This window comes from Procambarus clarkii, chromosome 70, assembly GCF_040958095.1.
Source record: "Procambarus clarkii isolate CNS0578487 chromosome 70, FALCON_Pclarkii_2.0, whole genome shotgun sequence".
In the NCBI taxonomy this organism is placed as follows: domain Eukaryota; kingdom Metazoa; phylum Arthropoda; class Malacostraca; order Decapoda; family Cambaridae; genus Procambarus; species Procambarus clarkii.
The window spans coordinates 5062335-5084559 of NC_091219.1; the positions used below are offsets into that span (position 1 = coordinate 5062335).

The 22225-nt window shown below is 44.9% G+C and overlaps 2 long non-coding RNA genes across 2 annotated transcripts; one reads left to right on the forward strand and one right to left on the reverse strand.

Moving 5' to 3' along the window:
* Positions 1 to 7683: 7683 nt before the first annotated feature.
* Positions 7684 to 11968, reverse strand: LOC138356156 (uncharacterized). The gene is made up of 3 exons (XR_011224224.1): positions 11835 to 11968; positions 11641 to 11657; positions 7684 to 7857 (listed from the first exon to the last, which is right to left on the reverse strand). It is a non-coding gene; the product is annotated as an uncharacterized lncRNA (long non-coding RNA).
* An 8571-nt stretch (positions 11969 to 20539) lies between these two features.
* Positions 20540 to 21069, forward strand: LOC138356157 (uncharacterized). The gene is made up of 3 exons (XR_011224225.1): positions 20540 to 20615; positions 20722 to 20858; positions 20967 to 21069. It is a non-coding gene; the product is annotated as an uncharacterized lncRNA (long non-coding RNA).
* The last annotated feature ends 1156 nt before the right edge of the window (positions 21070 to 22225 follow it).

Sequence of the window (22225 nt, forward strand, 5' to 3'; positions counted from 1 at the left end):
GGGTGTGTGTGTGAGACAAGACCAAGGCTCTCACAAGGTGTGTGTGTGTGTGAGACAAGACCAAGGCTCTCACAAGGTGTGTGTGTGTGTGAGACAAGACCAAGGCTCTCACAAGGTGTGTGTGTGTGTGAGACAAGACCAAGGCTCTCACAAGGTGTGTGTGTGCGTGAGACAAGACCAAGGCTCTCACAAGGTGTGTGTGTGTGTGAGACAAGACCAAGGCTCTCACAAGGTGTGTGTGTGTGAGACAAGACCAAGGCTCTCACAAGGTGTGTGTGTGTGTGAGACAAGACCAAGGCTCTCACAAGGTGTGTGTGTGTGAGACAAGACCAAGGCTCTCACAAGGTGTGTGTGTGTGTGTGTGAGACAAGACCAAGGCTCTCACAAGGCGTGTGTGTGTGTGTGAGACAAAACCAAGGCTCTTACAAGGTGTGTGAAACAAGACCAAGGCTCTCACAAGGTGTGTATGTGTGAGACAAGACCAAGGCTCTCACAAGGTGTGTGTGTGTGTGAGACAAGACCAAGGCTCTCACAATGTGTGTGTGTGTGACAAGACCAAGGCTCTCACAAGGTGTGTGAGACAAGACCAAGGCTCTCACAAGGTGTGTGTGTGTGTGAGACAAGACCATGGCTCTCACAAGGTGTGTGTGTGTGAGACAAGACCAAGGCTCTCACAAGGTGTGTATGTGTGAGACAAGACCAAGGCTCTCACAAGGTGTGTGTGTGTGTGAGACAAGACCAAGGCTCTCACAATGTGTGTGTGTGTGACAAGACCAAGGCTCTTACAAGGTGTGTGAGACAAGACCAAGGCTCTCACAAGGTGTGTATGTGTGAGACAAGACCAAGGCTCTCACAAGGTGTGTGAGACAAGACCAAGGCTCTCACAAGGTGTGTGAGACAAGACCAAGGCTCTCACAAGGTGTGTGAGACAAGACCAAGGCTCTCACAAGGTGTGTGTGTGTGAGACAAGACCAAGGCTCTCACAAGGTGTGTGTGTGTGAGACTAGACCAAGGCTCTCACAAGGTGTGTGAGACATGACCAAGGCTCTCACAAGGTGTGAGACAAGACCAAAGCTCTCACAAGGTGTGTGTGTGAGACAAGACCAAGGCTCTCACAAGGTGTGTGTGTGTGTGTGTGTGAGATAAGACCAAGGCTCTCACAAGGTGTGTGTGAGACAAGACCAAGGCTCTTACAAGGAGTGTGAGACAAGACCAAGGCTCTCACAAGGTGTGTGTGTGTGTGTGAGACAAGACCAAGGCCCTTAGAAGGTGTGTGAGACAAGACCAAGGCTCTCACAAGGTGTGTGTGTGTGAGACAAGACCAAGGCTCTCACAAGGTGTGTGTGTGTGAGACTAGACCAAGGCTCTCACAAGGTGTGTGAGACATGACCAAGGCTCTCACAAGGTGTGAGACAAGACCAAAGCTCTCACAAGGTGTGTGTGTGAGACAAGACCAAGGCTCTCACAAGGTGTGTGTGTGTGTGTGTGTGAGATAAGACCAAGGCTCTCACAAGGTGTGTGTGAGACAAGACCAAGGCTCTTACAAGGAGTGTGAGACAAGACCAAGGCTCTCACAAGGTGTGTGTGTGTGTGTGAGACAAGACCAAGGCTCTCACAAGGTGTGTGTGTGTGTGTGAGACAAGACCAAGGCTCTTACAAGGTCTGTGAGACAAGACCAAGGCTCTCACAAGGTGTGTATGTGTGAGACAAGACCAAGGCTCTCACAAGGTGTGTGTGTGTGTGAGACTAGACCAAGGCTCTCACAAGGTGTGTGTGTGTGTGTGAGACAAGACCAAGGCTCTTACAAGGTGTGTGAGACAAGACCAAGGCTCTCACAAGGTGTGTATGTGTGAGACAAGACCAAGGCTCTCACAAGGGATGTGTGTGTGAGACAAGACCAATGCTCTCACAAGGTGTGTATGTGTGAGACAAGACCAAGGCTCTCACAAGGGATGTGTGTGTGAGACAAGACCAAGGCTCTCACAAGGTGTGTGAGACGAGACCAAGGCTCTCACAAGGTGTGTGAGACAAGACCGAGGCTCTCACAAGGTGTGTGTGTGTGTGTGTGAGACAAGACCAAGGCTCTCACAAGGTGTGTGTGTGTGAGACAAGACCATGGCTCTCACAAGGTGTGTGTGTGTGAGACAAGACCAAGGCTCTCACAAGGTGTGTGTGTGTGTGAGACAAGACCAAGGCTCTCACAAGGTGTGTGTGTGTGAGACAAGACCATGGCTCTCACAAGGTATGTGTGTGTGTGTGAGATAAGACCTAGGCTCTCACAAGGTGTGTGAGACAAGACCAAGGCTCTCACAAGGTGTGTGTGTGTGAGACAAGACCAAGGCTCTCACAAGGTGTGTGTGTGTGTGAGACAAGACCAAGGCTCTCACAAGGTGTGTGAGACATGACCAAGGCTCTCACAAGGTGTGTGTGAGACAAGACCAAAGCTCTCACAAGGTGTGTGTGTGAGACAAGACCAAGGCTCTCACAAGGTGTGTGTGTGTGTGAGATAAGACCAAGGCTCTCACAAGGTGTGTGTGAGATAAGACCAAGGCTCTCACAAGGTGTGTGAGACAAGACCAAGGCTCTCACAAGGTGTGTGTGTGTGTGTGAGACAAGACCAAGGCTCTCACAAGGCGTGTGTGTGTGTGTGTGACAAGACCAAGGCTCTTACAAGGTGTGTGAAACAAGACCAAGGCTCTCACAAGGTGTGTATGTGTGAGACAAGACCAAGGCTCTCACAAGTTGTGTGTGTGTGAGACAAGACCAAGGCTCTCACAAGGTGTGTGTGTGTGAGACATGACCAAGGCTCTCACAAGGTGTGTGTGTGTGTGTGAGACGAAGACCAAGGCTCTCACAAGGTGTGTGTGTGTGAGACAAGACCAAGGCTCTCACAAGGTGTGTGTGTGTGAGACAAGACCAAGGCTCTCACAAGGTGTGTGTGTGTGAGAGACAAGACCAAGGCTCTCACAAGGTGTGTGTCTGTGTGAGACAAGACCAAGGCTCTCACAAGGTGTGTGTGTGTGTGTGAGACTAGACCAAGGCTCTCACAAGGTGTGTGTGTGTGTGTGAGACAAGACCAAGGCTCTTACAAGGTGTGTGAGACAAGACCAAGGCTCTCACAAGGTGTGTATGTGTGAGACAAGACCAAGGCTCTCACAAGGTGTGTGAGACAAGACGAAGGCTCTCACAAGGTGTGTGAGACAAGACCAAGGCTGTCACAAGGTGTGTGTGTGTGAGACAAGACCAAGGCTCTCACAAGGTGTGTGTGTGTGAGACAAGACCAAGGCTCTCACAAGGTGTGTGAGACATGACCAAGGCTCTCACAAGGTGTGAGACAAGACCAAAGCTCTCACAAGGTGTGTGTGTGAGACAAGACCAAGGCTCTCACAAGGTGTGTGTGTGTGTGTGTGTGAGATAAGACCAAGGCTCTCACAAGGTGTGTGTGAGACAAGACCAAGGCTCTTACAAGGTGTGTGAGACAAGACCAAGGCTCTCACAAGGTGTGTATGTGTGAGACAAGACCAAGGCTCTCACAAGGGGTGTGTGTGTGAGACAAGACCAAGGCTCTCACAAGGTGTGTGTGTGTGTGAGACAAGACCAAGGCTCTCACAAGGTGTGTGTGTGTGTGAGACAAGACCAAGGCTCTCACAAGGTGTGTGTGTGTGTGAGACAAGACCAAGGCTCTCACAAGGTGTGTGTGTGCGTGAGACAAGACCAAGGCTCTCACAAGGTGTGTGTGTGTGTGAGACAAGACCAAGGCTCTCACAAGGTGTGTGTGTGTGAGACAAGACCAAGGCTCTCACAAGGTGTGTGTGTGTGTGAGACAAGACCAAGGCTCTCACAAGGTGTGTGTGTGTGAGACAAGACCAAGGCTCTCACAAGGTGTGTGTGTGTGTGTGTGAGACAAGACCAAGGCTCTCACAAGGCGTGTGTGTGTGTGTGAGACAAAACCAAGGCTCTTACAAGGTGTGTGAAACAAGACCAAGGCTCTCACAAGGTGTGTATGTGTGAGACAAGACCAAGGCTCTCACAAGGTGTGTGTGTGTGTGAGACAAGACCAAGGCTCTCACAATGTGTGTGTGTGTGACAAGACCAAGGCTCTCACAAGGTGTGTGAGACAAGACCAAGGCTCTCACAAGGTGTGTGTGTGTGTGAGACAAGACCATGGCTCTCACAAGGTGTGTGTGTGTGAGACAAGACCAAGGCTCTCACAAGGTGTGTGTGTGTGTGAGACTAGACCAAGGCTCTCACAAGGTGTGTGTGTGTGTGTGAGACAAGACCAAGGCTCTTACAAGGTGTGTGAGACAAGACCAAGGCTCTCACAAGGTGTGTATGTGTGAGACAAGACCAAGGCTCTCACAAGGTGTGTGAGACAAGACCAAGGCTCTCACAAGGTGTGTGAGACAAGACCAAGGCTCTCACAAGGTGTGTGTGTGTGAGACAAGACCAAGGCTCTCACAAGGTGTGTGTGTGTGAGACTAGACCAAGGCTCTCACAAGGTGTGTGAGACATGACCAAGGCTCTCACAAGGTGTGAGACAAGACCAAAGCTCTCACAAGGTGTGTGTGTGAGACAAGACCAAGGCTCTCACAAGGTGTGTGTGTGTGTGTGTGTGAGATAAGACCAAGGCTCTCACAAGGTGTGTGTGAGACAAGACCAAGGCTCTTACAAGGAGTGTGAGACAAGACCAAGGCTCTCACAAGGTGTGTGTGTGTGTGTGAGACAAGACCAAGGCCCTTAGAAGGTGTGTGAGACAAGACCAAGGCTCTCACAAGGTGTGTGTGTGAGACAAGACCAAGGCTCTCATAAGGTGTGTGTGTGTGAGACAAGACCAAGGCTCTCATAAGGTGTGTGTGTGTGAGACAAGACCAGGTCTCTCACAAGGTGTGTGTGTTTGACAAGACCAATGCTCTCACAATGTGTGTGTGTGAGACAAGACCAAGGCTCTCACAAGGTGTGTGTGTGAGACAAGACCAGGTCTCTCACAAGGTGTGTGTGTGAGACAAGACCAAGGCTCTCAAGGTGTGTGTGTGTGTGAGAGAGACAAGACCAAGGCTCTCACAAGGTGTGTGTGTGTGAGACGAGACCAAGGCTCTCACAAGGTGTGTGTGTTTGACAAGACCAAGGCTCTCACAAGGTGTGTGAGACAAGACCGAGGCTCTCACAAGGTGTGTGTGTGTGTGTGTGAGAGAGACAAGACCAAGGCTCTCACAAGGTGTGTGTGTGTGTGTGTGAGACAAGACCAAGGCTCTCACAATGTGTGTGTGTGTGACAAGACCAAGGCTCTCACAAGGTGTGTGAGACAAGACCAAGGCTCTCACAAGGTGTGTGTGTGTGTGTGTGTGTGTGAGACAAGACCAAGTCTCTCACAAGGTGTGTGTGAGACAAGACCAAGGCTCTTACAAGGTGTGTGTGTGTGAGACAAGACCAAGGCTCTCACAAGGTGTGTGTGTGAGACAAGACCAAGGCTCTCACAATGTTTATGTGCGAGACAAGAACAGGTCTCTCACAAGGTGTGTGTGTGTGTGTGAGAGAGAGACAAGACCAAGGCTCTCACAAGGTGTGTGTGTGTGAGAGAGACAAGACCAAGGCTCTCACAAAGTGTGTGAGACGAGACCAAGGCTCTCACAAGGTGTGTGAGACAAGACCGAGGCTCTCACAAGGTGTGTGTGTGTGTGTGTGTGACAAGACCAAGGATATCACAAGGTGTGTGTGTGTGTGTGAGACAAGACCAAGGCTCTCACAATGTGTGTGTGTGTGACAAGACCAAGGCTCTCACAAGGTGTTTTTGACAAGACCAAGGCTCTCACAAGGTGGTTGTGTGTGTGAGACAAGACCAAGGCTCTCACAAGGTGTGTGTGTGTGAGACAAGACCATGGCTCTCACAAGGTGTGTGTGTGAGAGAGACAAGACCAAGGCTCTCACAAGGTGTGTGAGACAAGACCAAGGCTCTCACAAGGTGTGTGTGTGTGAGACAAGACCAAGGCTCTCACAAGGTGTGTGTGTGTGTGTGACAAGACCAAGGCTCTCACAAGGTGTGTGAGACATGACCAAGGCTCTCACAAGGTGTGTGTGTGAGACAAGACCAAAGCTCTCACAAGGTGTGTGTGTGAGACAAGACCAAGGCTCTCACAAGGTGTGTGTGTGTGTGAGATAAGACCAAGGCTCTCACAAGGTGTGTGTGTGTGTGAGATAAGACCAAGGCTCTTACAAGGTCTGTGAGACAAGACCAAGGCTCTCACAAGGTGTGTATGTGTGAGACAAGACCAAGGTTCTCACAAGGTGTGTGTGTGTGTGAGACTAGACCAAGGCTCTCACAAGGTGTGTGTGTGTGTGTGAGACAAGACCAAGGCTCTTACAAGGTGTGTGAGACAAGACCAAGGCTCTCACAAGGTGTGTATGTGTGAGACAAGACCAAGGCTCTCACAAGGGATGTGTGTGTGAGACAAGACCAAGGCTCTCACAAGGTGTGTATGTGTGAGACAAGACCAAGGCTCTCACAAGGGATGTGTGTGTGAGACAAGACCAAGGCTCTCACAAGGTGTGTGAGACGAGACCAAGGCTCTCACAAGGTGTGTGAGACAAGACCGAGGCTCTCACAAGGTGTGTGTGTGTGTGTGTGTGAGACAAGACCAAGGCTCTCACAAGGTGTGTTTGTGTGTGTGTGTGTGTGTGTGTGTGTGAGACAAGACCAAGGCTCTCACAATGTGTGTGTGTGTGACAAGACCAAGGCTCTCACAAGGTGTGTGAGACAAGACCAAGGCTCTCACAAGGTGTGTGTGTGTGTGAGACAAGACCATGGCTCTCACAAGGTGTGTGTGTGTGAGACAAGACCAAGGCTCTCACAAGGTGTGTGTGTGTGTGTGAGACAAGACCAAGGCTCTCACAAGGTGTGTGTGTGTGAGACAAGACCATGGCTCTCACAAGGTATGTGTGTGTGTGTGAGATAAGACCAAGGCTCTCACAAGGTATGTGAGACAAGACCAAGGCTCTCACAAGGTGTGTGTGTGTGAGACAAGACCAAGGCTCTCACAAGGTGTGTGTGTGTGTGTGAGACAAGACCAAGGCTCTCACAAGGTGTGTGAGACATGACCAAGGCTCTCACAAGGTGTGTGTGAGACAAGACCAAAGCTCTCACAAGGTGTGTGTGTGAGACAAGACCAAGGCTCTCACAAGGTGTGTGTGTGAGTAGTATGATTAGAGCCAGATAGGCACACTTAACAAACAATGGGGGGTACTTATCAGACAATGGAATCAGAGGCGGGGAGCCAGATAGGCCCACTTATCGGACAAAGGAATCAGAGGCGGGGTGACAGATAGACCCACCTCAAATTGTAGTCTACGGTGTGCCCACCACATTTCACTTACACTGAGTATCTCCGTTTAAACACTACAATCATTATATAAATATAGGACTAATTAAGGATATATATATATATATTCTAACAAGTCTGAATGGCCCCTCCAGGACTATGTGCATATATGACCGGAGCTATATAGGATATATATATACTCAAAATAAAAGTGGGTGAAAAGAAATAACACTTGTTTTATACAATATATTAACAAAAGTACATAGTGGCTTAAACGTAGTCGTAATCTAATTCCCCCCCATAATATTGTCTAACTAGACCCCTCCTCCGTGCCCACAGGTCTGTTGTGGGGTCTTCCCCCCCCCCCCCTCCTGGGGTGATGATGACGATGAGTCATCATCCAGAGGGAGAAAGAGGTGTTGTGGTTCTACTTCCTCTCCTAGGGGGCTACTGTCGTCATAGCGTTCACTCTCACTGGAAGGGTGTCGCCCTTCCTCACCGTGTGGCTCGATGACGTCATCACTTTCACTTCCAGCGGTCACCCCTTGGGTTGAGGTGGATGGGTGGGGGTCAGGTGGTATGTCTGGATGGCCATAGCCTAGGCTTTTGTATTTATTTAGGTAATAGCGTTTATCATCAAATGCACTTAAACCCCTCTTAGTATTATGGGTGGTGACCATTTGCCCTCCTAAATTCCTAATTTGGTAGTATTGAAAAGTATTTACTACTGAATTGTTGTGAAGGGTTTCTTTAAAATGGCTATGAGTTAAAGATCTTTGCACAGCGCGGGGGATACCCTTAGCGGTAATGGAATTTGAATTGTTGTGCAACAGCAAACTATACATTTTGGGCTTGAGAGCTACAACTTCAAGGATGTGTCTATCTGAAACCTCTGACTTTAAAAGACCTAAAACACCCTTTTTAGAAGGATCATACAAGGGGTGAGTTTCAGGGAAGTTACTGGTATCGATCCATGATCTAAGGGGTTCTTTCCCCATCTCGTTAAAGACATCTTCAGTCATTAAACTGAAGATGAAACTGTCTGTATCGCTGTATATCAGTGCTGCCCTATCTGAATAGTGGTTCTTAAGTACCCTGTACCAAAAATGGTACAAACTGTATTTTGCTAGCTCAAGAATCTGGAACCCAATGTAATTAGGATGAGTAATTTTAATGAATGGTCTGGAACTGACAGACAATAATTTATTGTCACCTAAATGCACCATACGTTTAAAGCGAGGATTCTTCACCTCTCGTAAAAAGACCCTAGCTGAAGTCACTAGTTTGGTGTCAATGGCATAACGGGCTGGGTTCAGTAGTGTTTTACCAAAAACACTGTTCGTCAGTAATTTGAAGAGTGTTTTCCTATCGTTACTGGTGGAAGCATTTCTATTGTTAACGTTGGTGTTAACAAATTCTGCCATAAAATCAGACTGGTGGAACTCATAAATGGCATGAATAGCCCCTACTTCAAGACCTATCTCAATAAATAACTGTAAGAGGTGTAGAGATATGAAATAATGTTTCTTTGGGAGATGATCCCCTACCAACTTGTTTTTTTTTTGGGGGAGGTGTGTGATGTTGTTTGTTTCCAGAAGTCCCCTACTAAATGGTGAGATATCCTCCATACTTATTCCCCTATGGTGTAAACAAAGGGGTAGATCGTCTGTTAGTCTAGCTATTTCAGGTCTCACATGTTTGGTGTCAATTAATAGCCAGTACCCTTTGTTAGAAGAGAATGGCTGTTCTGTCATTATCTTCCCTTCGCTAATGAAGGAGTTCATCTCATCAGATGACAACCTTCTTAGACCACCATAGGGTAATTTCTTAGTCATACAACTCCCGTAAAGGGAGTTGAAGTCAAGGTATAGTAAGAAAGAAGACCTATCCTCCTGGGGGTTAAAAGATGGGTTGACATAGCGATTGTTAGCTCTGGCATAACTCCTAACTGCAGTTGTAAAACCCCCTCGTATGTTTTGTGATATGAGATTGTGCAACGTCACATCTGCACTTAACTCCAACGATATTTTGCTACTTTTCAAGAAGCAATCATAGGAGTAGCCTGGAAGGCTACAGTAGTGAGTCATCTCTAAGGAAAATATATCATTTAGAATTACTCTATGGTGAGTAAAAATGTCAGCCAGTAAACCGACATCACACCTTAAATAAACAAGGAGATAATCCTTTAATGACTCACATCCCGTAGCCTCCCATACTAATTTAGAATGTCTATATTCTTCCAAAGTGATGGATGATTTGTTTAGGGAGCTGTAAAACATTTCAATAGGGGGGAGTGTTGCATCATTAAAGCAGCTGATTTTTGTGGCATATTCATAAGGGAAAAACTGCTTACCCTTTAAGAGTAGGTGGTGACTCTCTTCGGGTAAACCTTCTATCATTGAGTGAGTGAATGTTAAGGGACTGCCTGAATCAATGTGGGTTTTTGCTAGGGACGAAAGACCGCCCGTAATAAAAGCCAGTGAATCAAGAAATTTAAGGTTGCCTATTTCTACCTTAAGATATTTAGTCCCCTGCCTCATGAGGATATTGCTCTTAATATTTGAACCCATGGCAAACTCCCTCAAAATTAAGCCCATGTCATAAGACATATTGTGGGCAATTAGGACTAAACTCTCTAGAGCATTCTTGTGGCGGAGGTTGCAGTAATTACATAGAGCTCCAATATAATTGAGTTTTTTCCTAAGGTGATCATGATGTTGAACCTTGAAATTGGTGGGTGTAAATACCGCCTCACAAAACTGACAGTGAGTCTGTCTCCTAAAATGAACCATATCCTCAAGAGACATGTCTATTTCATATTTGGGTAGGGTGGATCTGATTATTTCCCATTTGGTGGCAACTCGCTCCATGAAATGAGTGACGCTGTCCCCCCCAAAATAAGTAAATTTATCAATGACGGAGTGGTTCCTATCAACAATTATATAGCTGTATGCTATAGGCCTATGTATGGCTGTAACAGAACCTAGACAATCCTCAGTGCTTAGGACACTCTCGAAATCGAAATAAGCTACATGGGAAGGGGGGTAACCTTTCCCTGTATTTTTAAAATGAAGGGTGTCCCCCTCCTGGGGATAAATCATTTTCTGCGTGATGTCGCAGGAAACAGAATGGTGAGACAGCTCACTAGAATTTTGATATTCAGAAAGACAGCTTCTACAGAAGACTGTCTTTCGCCTGTGGCTGCGGGTAAAGTTCCGTAAAAATTTATTTAAGTCTTTAATAAGACTTACATGAGACTCCCCCAATAATAATAATGGAACTATGTCTGAGTACTGTCTGCTACCACGACGACAAAGAGAGACGTGATAGGCACCGTCTGTATGTTTGTGAATTGAATACAAAAAAATGGAGAGTTTATTCCTATTTTCCAATTTAGAGAAATCCTCCCATGAGAGAGGGAAAGATAATTGCTCGTATTTGACCATTTTCCTAACCCTAGAGTGAGACTCTACAAGTCTTCCTATACGTTTCCATTTCCATCCTTGTTGTGACGCCCGATAAGCGGCAATGCATTGAATAATGCATGTTCCATTGTTACCATTTGGGTTTGGGTTGAAGACCTCGTGTCGGCCCCTTAAAAAGGGGGGATAAGGGACATAATCCCCCAAAACTGACCTTACACTACCATTACAGATAACGATTTTGAGGAAATCAACATTAAATAATATAAAACCACTCCCCTCTGTTTCTGAAAGGAGATCCTCCAGACGTGTAATCATATAACCCACCCAACTATCAATAAGATCACCCACCTCCTCAAGAGTTACCAGCCTAGCAGGTGTCGTTATGAAGTGTTCCCTATAGTCATCATCTTCTGTGAGACGTTGCTTTAAAAGTGTAACCTTCACTTCAAGGAGGATTTTGAATGATGAAGTAAAATTGCCATGACCCCCCAGAGAATTCATGTAATTCTCTATTTCGTTAGAGAATAGTTCTCTAAAGTTGCTTAGAAGACCTACAGGATCTGTGGCAAAGGCTGGGGGGGTGGAATATTCCATTCTAGTAAAGAGATCGCCCAGGGCCCCCACCCTATTAATTAAGTGGGGATGTCTATAACATCCTCACCTTCTGAGGAATTTCCATCTCTATCTCGATTGTTGTCATGGGGTCTAAGACCACTAGGACCTGCCTGAGGGATGTCACCACCACCACCACCACCATCATCATCACCATCACCATCATCACTCATCTCTTCCTCCCCCCCATTTTCAAAGGGCTGTCTACCCCCGCCACCACCTAAGGGGCTATTGTTACGTTGGGCTTTGGGGTGAAGTTCCTCTCCTACCTGCCCCTGAGATGTCTTTACCTGCCTCTGAAGCACCCCTGAAAAATAATTATAATAATTATAATAATTATAATAATAATAATAATAATAATAACAATAATAATAATATTAATAATAAAAGGCAACACCCATCACACTCTACTAAACCCCATGACATAACGCCTCAAGAAAGCTTCTTAAGATAATAAAACTGGAGAGAGGGTTTATTCACTCACCTTGGGGACATGATTGTAGATGTTCAGAGGTCAAGTGCTCACACAAAGTGACCCCACAACTGCTGCAGGTGAAAGTGGGGTGAGGCTTCGAGGTGACGCTACCACATATGAGGCATACAAAACCACTCTCTCCGGTAGCCGGTGATGTTTACCTCCTAACAAGGAAATAACTCATAAATATACACACTCTCACTCACACAGCCCCCACACCCCCATGAAGATAGGGGAAACCATCTCAATATTTCTCATTTGAAATAAATACGAATAAATAAATAAATAAGGGCTTACCTCCACCACAGGTTCTCCTGTGAGCTCATCACCACAATTCGTGCATACAACTTATTGCTGCCTCCGCTGTGGGGAAGCTGTGTGTGTTCAATCTAGTGGAGTTCACAGGAGAACCTGTGGTGGAGGTAAGCCCTTATTTATTTATTTATTCGTATAAGTGGCTGTCCCACAGGTAATTGGATCATTTATGAGGAAAATATGGAGGAGTGTACTACTGCCACAGACGACCAACTTAATATTTTTCATCAACCGGCGAGAATATTTGTAGCTGGATTTAGCAATTCTGGGAAAACTAGCCTGGTGGTAAATTTATGTGTTAAATACCACGGGAAATTCTCAAAAATTATAGTGTCAACTGCAAATAATACTGATCATCCTATTTCAAAGAACCCTATTTTGCAAAAAAAAGGTTACTCTCTCCCAAGGGCTGATTAACCCTTTAGAGTATAAGAATCCTTTTTCAAATGAGTCAGTTTTGTATATAATTGATGACTTATACCTGGAAGCCATTCAGAGTCCAATTATAGCCAATATCTTCACCCGAGGCAGACACGATAATATTTCTGTAATTCTAATTAGTCAAAATTTGTTTCCCCAGGGGAAATATGCTAGGACAATAACTCTGAATTGTACCCATTATATATTAATGAAGCAGAGAGACATAACCCAACTTGAAATTTTAAGTGGACAGTTATATGGGCGGAAAACTATTAATAATTTCGTCGAAATATACCGACGGGCAATATCCCAGAGAGAGTATGGCTATTTATTGGTTGATCTGACAGTTCCTGAGACATTACAACTACGAACGGGGGTTGTCAATGAAGACCAGTGTGAAATTGTTTATCATATGTGAACAAAACAAAAAAAAAAAAATGCCTTTAACGACGCAGAAACGGTCAATTCTTACCTCCATCTACAATGACATTTCTACCCCGGGTGGTTTCACAGGATCAATTCAAAAATTGTATAAGGCTGCCAGACTTAAAGACACCAGCATCAGTATTGCAGATGTGAGGGAATTTCTCCGTGGGGAACGATCTTACACATTACACTGAAGAAATTTAGTTAGATTTCCTCGGCGAAAAATATTAGCTCCTAAACCCCGCACCATAATTGCCTGTGATTTGGGAGACTTTTGTAGTTTACAAAAATACAATAGTGGTGTAAAATATATTTTGATTTGTGTCGATGTTTATTCTCGCCTAATGCAGACTCAAACTTTAAAAACAAAAAATTCAACGGATGTGGTAGCTGCCCTAAAGAAGGTGTTAGAGGAAACCTCTCAGTTTCACGGGGTAAGACGAATATTCACCGACCGAGGTAGAGAATTTTACAACAGGACTGTTCAGAATTATCTGAATAAGAAAAATATTAAGTTATATAGTGTATTTTCGGAAATGAAATCTAGTATAGTGGAGCGGGCCATCAAAACTTTAAAACATAAACTGTATCATTATATGACCCAGGCTAATTCTTTACAATACATTCACATCCTTCCAAAAGTTGTGAATGTATACAACCACACTTTCCACAGAATACTAAAAAATACTCCACATGCCATCCATAAGTTGCAAAACATTGAAGATATACGAAGACAGTTTAAGGTCATGTATTTAAACAATGGCCACCCCATAACTTCCATCAGTCCACAACTGCAGGTTGGGCAGTATGTACGACTAGCGAAGCGAAGGAATACATTTCACAAGGGCTTTTGGCCCCAAAATACAGAAGAAATATTTCAAGTGTCTCATATCGATAGAACACAACCAATTCCAACCTATAAAATCAAAGATTTAACCAACGAGCCGATCAGTGGTATGTTTTATGAGCAAGAATTGATTTCAACAACGCTTCCAGACTATTTCCCCATAACGATATTACAGTCTAGGAAGACATCGAAAGGACACAGAGAATATTTCGTCAAGTGGAGAGGGTACCCAGATTCCAGCAATTGCTGGATTAAAGCTCAAGACATCGTCAAATTTTGAAAAAAAAATGACAGTTCATCAGGACTCTCTCGTAGAGAAACACCATCAACTGTTATTTTTATTAAACAATTTATCACCCAAGAAGCGGAATAAACTAATCAAGGCTTTAAAACGACAGGAAATTGAATCAATTTGTGAAATTTTTGCCAATTTTCTGAAACGAAACATCCCAGTTCAACCTCAGATAATTAATGGACTACAGAGGTATCAGAAAGACATTCGTTCTGTGGCGCGTAAGAAAACTCCATTGTACAAAAAGAAAATCATTTTAACCTCTAGGAGAGGTGGTGCTATATTGGCAGCTCTGTTACCTTTGGCTGTATCGTTAATTTCCTCTCTAATTAAGTAATTACGTAAGAAGAGAAAAAAATGGTGAAAGAATATTGCCTAGTACCACGACTCGTTGCCGAAAAATATTTATTTAATAAAAACGAGAGTACTCCATCGCCTCTTAATGAGGTGGCTCCACCCTCTTCCACCAGTGGTAGAGGTGGAAATAAGTCCTTCTCTTTAAAAAACGAAAGCAAATGGGACAATTCGGCTAATAATGTTGGTGGCGGCTGTAAGCACCTTGGCTGTGACTCTAGCGGTGGTGATGATGGCGTGGGGGGAGTGGACACTCCCCCCACACCCCCTCCAGCAACAACAACTTGTGGACGGTGTTGCCACGGTAGCTCCTTTGAACGATATAGCCCTACCAGACAGGGGGGACTGGTCAGACAACCTTTAAAAGATATTGCCCGCCCCCCCGCAGCGCCGGCCGCCGCGCAGGTGCCCGCCGCCGCGGGCTTCTTTCAACAAAAAACACGGGACAGGTGCGACCGTCGCCCTTTAAAAAAACAAATAAAAAAAAGGATACATTCCATTCTACCGCCTGAGATGCGGGTAGCTGTTGCTGGGCCCTCTCGCTACAAAGCCACCACCACCACACCCCAAAACCCAAGTCTGGACAACTTAATAAATGTGTATTTTAAAATAGGGGAAATTCCCCACGTCAAAACATTATTTAACATGTTTGAACAAAACAGTCAACAGGTGGTATGGGATAGTCGCGGGAATTTATTAAAGCCTGTGCAAAATTTAAATATTTTAGATATAATTAAAACTATAGCCTTTACTAAGGGGCAATTTAGGACGGGTGACAAGGCAGATGTAAGGATTTTACTGAAGGTGGCTGGTGTAGACCCATCCTTTATACGTAATTCTCGCGCCAGATCACAGTTAAAAGGGGGTAGGGGTATCCATAGGAGGCCCCATTGGGAACCGTATTGAAAAAAACCTATATGAAGCACATCTTAAACGACTTTATATTCAGTTGTGTATCCACCATGGAGAGAGCTTCTACCCCCCCTGCGGCAGTAGAGGAGGGAGAAAAATCTCCCCTATTGAAGCGTTTGGTTGCTACTCAACGTTACTACAAGTTTGTCGAACACAAAAGTAGATTGATATATGCCTTATGGGATTGTTATGACCGTCTTGTGTTGAGTGCTCCCCCAGAACGGTTTTTTAAGTCATTTGGAGAAACGGTGAAAAGGTATGAGGAGTATTCATCTCAGGAGATCCAGACAGAGATTTGGCAGATGGAAAAATTAACCTTCCAACATCGTGATATGATTACAGCCTTTGAGTCTGGGCGGAGTGTCTATGGGCACATAAGGTGATCTCTACCCCACACCCCTTCACCCCTCTCCCCCCAGGTGGGTCACAGGTGTATTTAAAGGTCGCCCACCGCCGCTCCTGGAACACTATACTACAGTTGACGACGACGAGCTCCCCAGCACCCGCCCTCTCACCATGTCTCTGGCTTGTATCAAGACCGTCAGCGACGATATCACTGACTCCCACGCCTTTGGGGTGGGGGACGTCATAATCTACGACCTGGCAGCTGCTGTTGTGCGACCCTATGGACTGGCTTCCGTCATCTGGAAGACGTTCTCCTACGCCCGTGTGGAACGTGAAGGACTGGGTAATGCCAATAGGGCAATAATTCGTTGTCGGTCTACCCCGGGGGACATTGTTGTGAAGATAGCCCCTCTCCCCTCCGACGGACAAGATCTCATAGAGGAGCCCGTCCTTTACTTCAGGCCCACTTTTGTGGGGTTGATTTCTGCATTCGGGGCAGGAGCCCCCTTCGAGTCAAACCCAATAGCCCAGGAACAAGTGCAGACTTCCGCCGACACTCACTACGTCACTAACGTCACCCTGGATACCGCCAAGAACCGCAGGTACTGGCTCAAGATGAGCCTAACAAAGGTGGGCAATTTAATGGCGGCAACCCCAACCATGACTCGACTAGTGGTACCCTACGGCTTAGGGGCTTCCCGCGACGGTATGGTCAACTGGCACAAGGACATTGGACCCATGCTGCTGTCTCTTCATCAAGAACTCGCCAAAGTCAACAAAGAGTTAGTCATCCTCAAACGACCTGCCGCTGTTACCCCATCAGTGGCACCCCTCCCGTTCGACGACCCAAGTGCTGATAATCTTACTATAATGCTCGACGCCGTGGTGGGAGAGGGTGGTACCACACCAAGAACCTCTTCTCGTTCTACTCCTCCAGCACCACCAGCCACACCCAGGAAGAAGAAACACTCTCAGGAATACGGCTCCACCTCCACCGCCACCTCTCCACCGCCCCCTACAACGTCAACCTCAGTTAAACGGAGGATTGAGCCACTCCTCGACTTTGAAACGGGGGCGAATCGCCGTATCGACTCCATCCTCGATGGAGAGTCGCAGGAAATATTCCTGTTATCCTCCCCCCCGAAAAAACAACGAAAGCTGTAACCACCACTCCAGTAAAGAAGATGAGGTAGTGGCAGCTACAGTAGCCCCGGCGGAAGCAGCAGTGGAGGTAGCAGCAGCCAGCAGTAGTAGTAGCGAGGGGGGAGTGGTTAATCACTATTCTTAAAAAATGTGTGGGAATCTTCACCTGTTGTAGTTTAATAAAATAAAATATAAGTTATGTTGTTTATTTTCTCCCTTCTTACAAAAACCCATCCCCTGTATATTGGCCTTTCAGTACATAACGGGACAATGGGGGAAGAACATTACATATATCTTACCAGTCTCGATCAAGGAGATATTTACAACAACACGAGTTCAGCATTTACAAACACCATCCCAACACTACATTTAAACCCTTCCATTAAACATGAAGTGGCTTTAGTCAACATACTCCTCCCCAGGCGAATTAATGCCATCATCAAAGATGAGGAGGACTCTGGTATAGATATCTATGCCACTTTTAAACGTGGAACTCTTTCTAAGAGTCCAGAACACCTCATATACACCTTCCACCCAAAAACCAACATATTATCAAGAAACATCAAATTCATTACAGACGTGGTTAGTCGACAAATAACAACCGACATGCAGCTTAGCTTTAGGGATGATTTCAAAATATACTTCTCAGATAAAGAACCAATCCTCACCTATGACCAATCTGTAGAGAGGGTATTACTAGCTTCAACTCTTAACAGTGGAAGTACTGGCTCATTAAATTCTCTCAGCTTTCAATTTAAACACAGAATAGCTAATGTACTTGGTTTTGACAGCAGTCGCAAATACACCATTTATCGAGCAAAAACAGATGACATTACGTCAGCCTCCAAGACTGTGGCCTTATCGCCCCCAGACATTGACGGGGGTTGTGACTATTTACTCATTTATAGTGACGTCATCGAGCCTGAACGATACGGAGGGCAGATTGTAAATATCTTAGATGCAATCAATTATCATGACTCATATTCTAGAGGGGCTCACCCTCTAGTGTACAAAACATTAAACACTAACACGTTGGAGAAAGTAAGCATTAAAATAACAGATCAGTTTGGTCGAATGGTTAGTTTTGAAGATGGGAGGTCGGTTACGGCGGTCTTACATATCCGCCCTAAGGTATAGCAACATATATATAAAGAAGTGTTTAGCCTCGACTTAGGTTATTATAGGAAGAGACCTCAGAATGCGAATACCGTTCCACCCACCCTCCCAGGGGGAGTTCGGGGAGATATTCGCACCTCCCCCTAGGAGACATGGGATGAGAGGGGGGGCGATGAATGACATACGCACATTCCAAGCGCCTTATCTCAGATCTGGTGGAGGTTTCTTTGGGACCTTGGCTGGTATTGCTCGACGGGCCATACCATTTTTCATGAAAGCTGTAACACCTAGCGCCATCGATTTTGGGAAAAATGTCCTTGGTGATTTAAGCAGTGGTAAACGGGATGTAAAAAGTGCTCTGAGAACTCACGGTATTGATGCTCTTAAGAGTGTGGGAAAGAAATTGGTAATGGGAGGTAAAATTAAAAGACTCTCTAGGCGAAAAAATAAAAATAAAAAATGTAAACGAGGCCTTGGGTATAAAAATGATGTGTTTTCGCTAACGTAAGCAGTCATACTTCAACTTTCGGAGGGATCATGGGAGAGCCTAGCGGAGCTGGGGTGAAAATACCACTAGAATATTATAGTTCCAGTATTATTGACCAATTTCCTAGAAGTAACAGAATACGTAATGTGGAGAGTTCAATTGCCTCTACGCAGCAAATAGACGTTCTACCTGTCAACCTCCCCATTAATCAACGTTTGCGGGATAATTACTTAGAATTCCGCATCCCTGGAACCCAGGGCGCCTTCTTAGATCTAGCTAATATTGTTATAGATTTTAAGGTATCTTTAATGAAAGATGACGATACCACAAAATTGGAAGAGGATGACCATGTGGAATTTGTGAATGGGTTGTCAAATACCATGTTTAAAGGTGTTCAGGTGTTTTTAGGAGAGCAGGTAGTTGAAACAAATACTAATTTTAATTATTGGTCGTTTATTAAATTAATTACCTCCATGCCTCCATCAAAAATGTCTTCCTTGGGGAGAATTGGAGGCTTTCGTAGGGACTGGAGAGATGACGACGGTATAATCACTAATGAGTTTACAAATACTTATTTTACTGGAGCAACCGCCAAGGATAAAAAATTTATGGGTGATTTAAAAAGTAAAGGTTTGTCGATGTGTTTCCCCCTCCTATTGGATATATCATCCCTAGACCAATACATATTAGATAATATAGATATGCGACTAAGATTGGAGCTCTCCACCCATGCCTGGGTCCTAAATACAAGCGTGGACGATGGCTCTAAGTATCGCCTGCATATGGATTATGCTAAGTTATGGGTGACGCGGGTGTTCCCCTACCCAAGTGCTTACCTGGCCTTAAACAGCTCACTGTTAGCATCCCCCGACCCCATAACCTATACTTTCAATAGAACCATTTCTAAAACATATGTTCTAGCAGGGAATCAAACTAGTCTCTTAATTGATCAACCATGGGCGCAAGTAATTCCACACAAGATATACATGATAATCGTTCCAATGAATTATTTCGCCGGTCTTCACCAAGGTAATGGATTATATTTTGAAAATGCAAAGCTGAAAAGTATTGCTATGTATTTGAACAATAATGCAATTTACCGAATTGGTGGCGATTTCGATAACCATTATTCCCGCCTTTATTATGAAACTTTGAAGACATTAGGCTTAGAGCGTGATTCACTACTGGCCTGTGACTCTTTTAATAAGGGAAGATCAATATTCGCCTTTGACTTAACCACCATTCAAACAAAAGATTCCCTCCCTGTGGAGAAATCTGGCAACTTGCGTATGGAGCTTGAATTTGGTGGCGGTGTTACATATAACAGGCTGGTTTTACTGTTTGGGGAAACGACCGGGGTACTATCCATCGATGGGCGGAGAACTGTTCTGTGTGACGTGCGAGCGTAAAAAAACATAATGAATTGTTATGATATAAATATTAATTTAAAAAATAATCTAGGGGATCGAACACTCTACCTAGGTTGTTATAATGCTGATGAGATAGAACATTTAAATATATCTTCAAGAAAACCTATTGTTTTCATAACTAATATTTTACCTTCAAATAGCAGAATCACTATGGGACATTGGGTAGGAATTTATGTTGATAAAGTTAATCATCGGATGTTTTTTTTTGATAGTTATGCAATATCGCCAGTTACTTACGGACGTCATTTTCAAGGATTTATTAAAACTAACAAAATAAGAAAGTTGTTTGGAATGCGCTACAGACTCCAGAGTGATTTTACTCTCGCCTGTGGACTGTATTGCGTCATGTTCGTTCATAGGGTGAGCCACCTCGGGTTGCCTTCAACAGTACACTACTTACATAATGTATTTTCAAGCATTACTTTAAAATTAAATGATAAACGAGCCCTTGCTTATGCAAGACGATATTTTCCTATGAAACATCATTGTGTTAGGACATTTTGTAGAGGTATAGGGGTTGGTTCTTATAGGTGGTGTAGAGAATATTTTTGTTAGCTAGGCAACCTACCTAACAAGGGGTGTAGCCTCCTATAAAAACCCCTCTCCCCCACCCACCCCCTCAGAAGACTGTCTTCCTCCTACGAAATGGGAGGTGTCTCTCAAAAAACACCTGCGGGGAAGATTGAAGTCCTTGAAGGACCTGGTTAGTATTACCCTATCTTTCTGCTAATAGATTTATTTTATGTTTTATTTCCCTCAATAAAAAAAGTTTGTATATCCTCTATTTCACCTCTTATGTTTTTCTCCAGTGCAGTTCTTGGGACCCGTCCACATTTGTAGAGTAGTAATTCTACGTGGGGGGTCTGCCCCAAACAAGATGCTGTTACGTAGTCTAATTGACGACGCCTGCTGTAGAGGACACAAGGCCGCTCCTGCAGGGGGAGAGGTATGTACTAGTTGTTCTTAGAGAAAAATATAATATTTTTCTAATAAAATATATAATTATATAAAAAACCTTTAATCACTATAAATTATTTCCCCCATCTTTTTCCAGAACACTTCCGATGAGAGAGAGGAGGAAACTCAGCCAAAAGGTGTCCACCCAACTCACCCCACCCCCCCAAGAGAGGGGGGGGATGGGGCTCAAGACCTTCCCCGACTCTTCACTGATGAGGAATCGTCACAATTCTACTCAGACGAGGATGGGGGTGTGGGATAGGGAGGGGAGGGGTAGAGCTGTAGTAAGTGAAATATGGCAAGAGCACTCTGTAAACTACAATTATTAACTAACATAATTACTTATACATTTTGTAGTTTTTACCTAATAAAGCATTTAATAAATTATTTGATGTTTTTTTTTAACCTTTGGGGGAGGGGGAGGATTTATAATTTAATACTCCTTAAATACTCCCATATAAGGGAGGGGCCATTCAGACTTGTTCGAATATATATATATCCTTAATTAGTCCTATATATTTATAATGAGTGTAGTGTTTAAACGGAGATGACACAGTGTAAGTGAAATGTGGTGGGGCACACCGTAGACTACAATTTGAGGTGGGTCTATCTGTCACCCCGCTTCTGATTCCTTTTGTCCGATAAGTGGGCCTATCTGGCTCCCCGCCTCTGATTCCATTGTATGATAAGTACCCCCCATTGTTTGTTAAGTGGGCCTATCTGGCTCAGATTATACTACTTGTGTGTGTGAGATAAGACCAAGGCTCTCACAAGGTGTGCGTGAGATAAGACCAAGGCTCTCACAAGGTGTGTGAGACAAGACCAAGGCTCTCACAAGGTGTGTGTGTGTGTGTGAGACAAGACCAAGGCTCTCACAAGGCGTGTGTGTGTGTGTGAGACAAGACCAAGGCTCTTACAAGGTGTGTGAAACAAGACCAAGGCTCTCACAAGGTGTGTATGTGTGAGACAAGACCAAGGCTCTCACAAGGTGTGTGTGTGTGAGACAAGACCAAGGCTCTCACAAGGTGTGTGTGTGTGAGACATGACCAAGGCTCTCACAAGGTGTGTGTGTGTGTGAGACGAAGACCAAGGCTCTCACAAGGTGTGTGTGTGTGAGACAAGACCAAGGCTCTCACAAGGTGTGTGTGTGTGAGACAAGACCAAGGCTCTCACAAGGTGTGTGTGTGTGTGAGACAAGACCAAGGCTCTCACAAGGTGTGTGTCTGTGTGAGACAAGACCAAGGCTCTCACAAGGTGTGTGTGTGTGTGTGAGACTAGACCAAGGCTCTCACAAGGTGTGTGTGTGTGTGTGAGACAAGACCAAGGCTCTTACAAGGTGTGTGAGACAAGACCAAG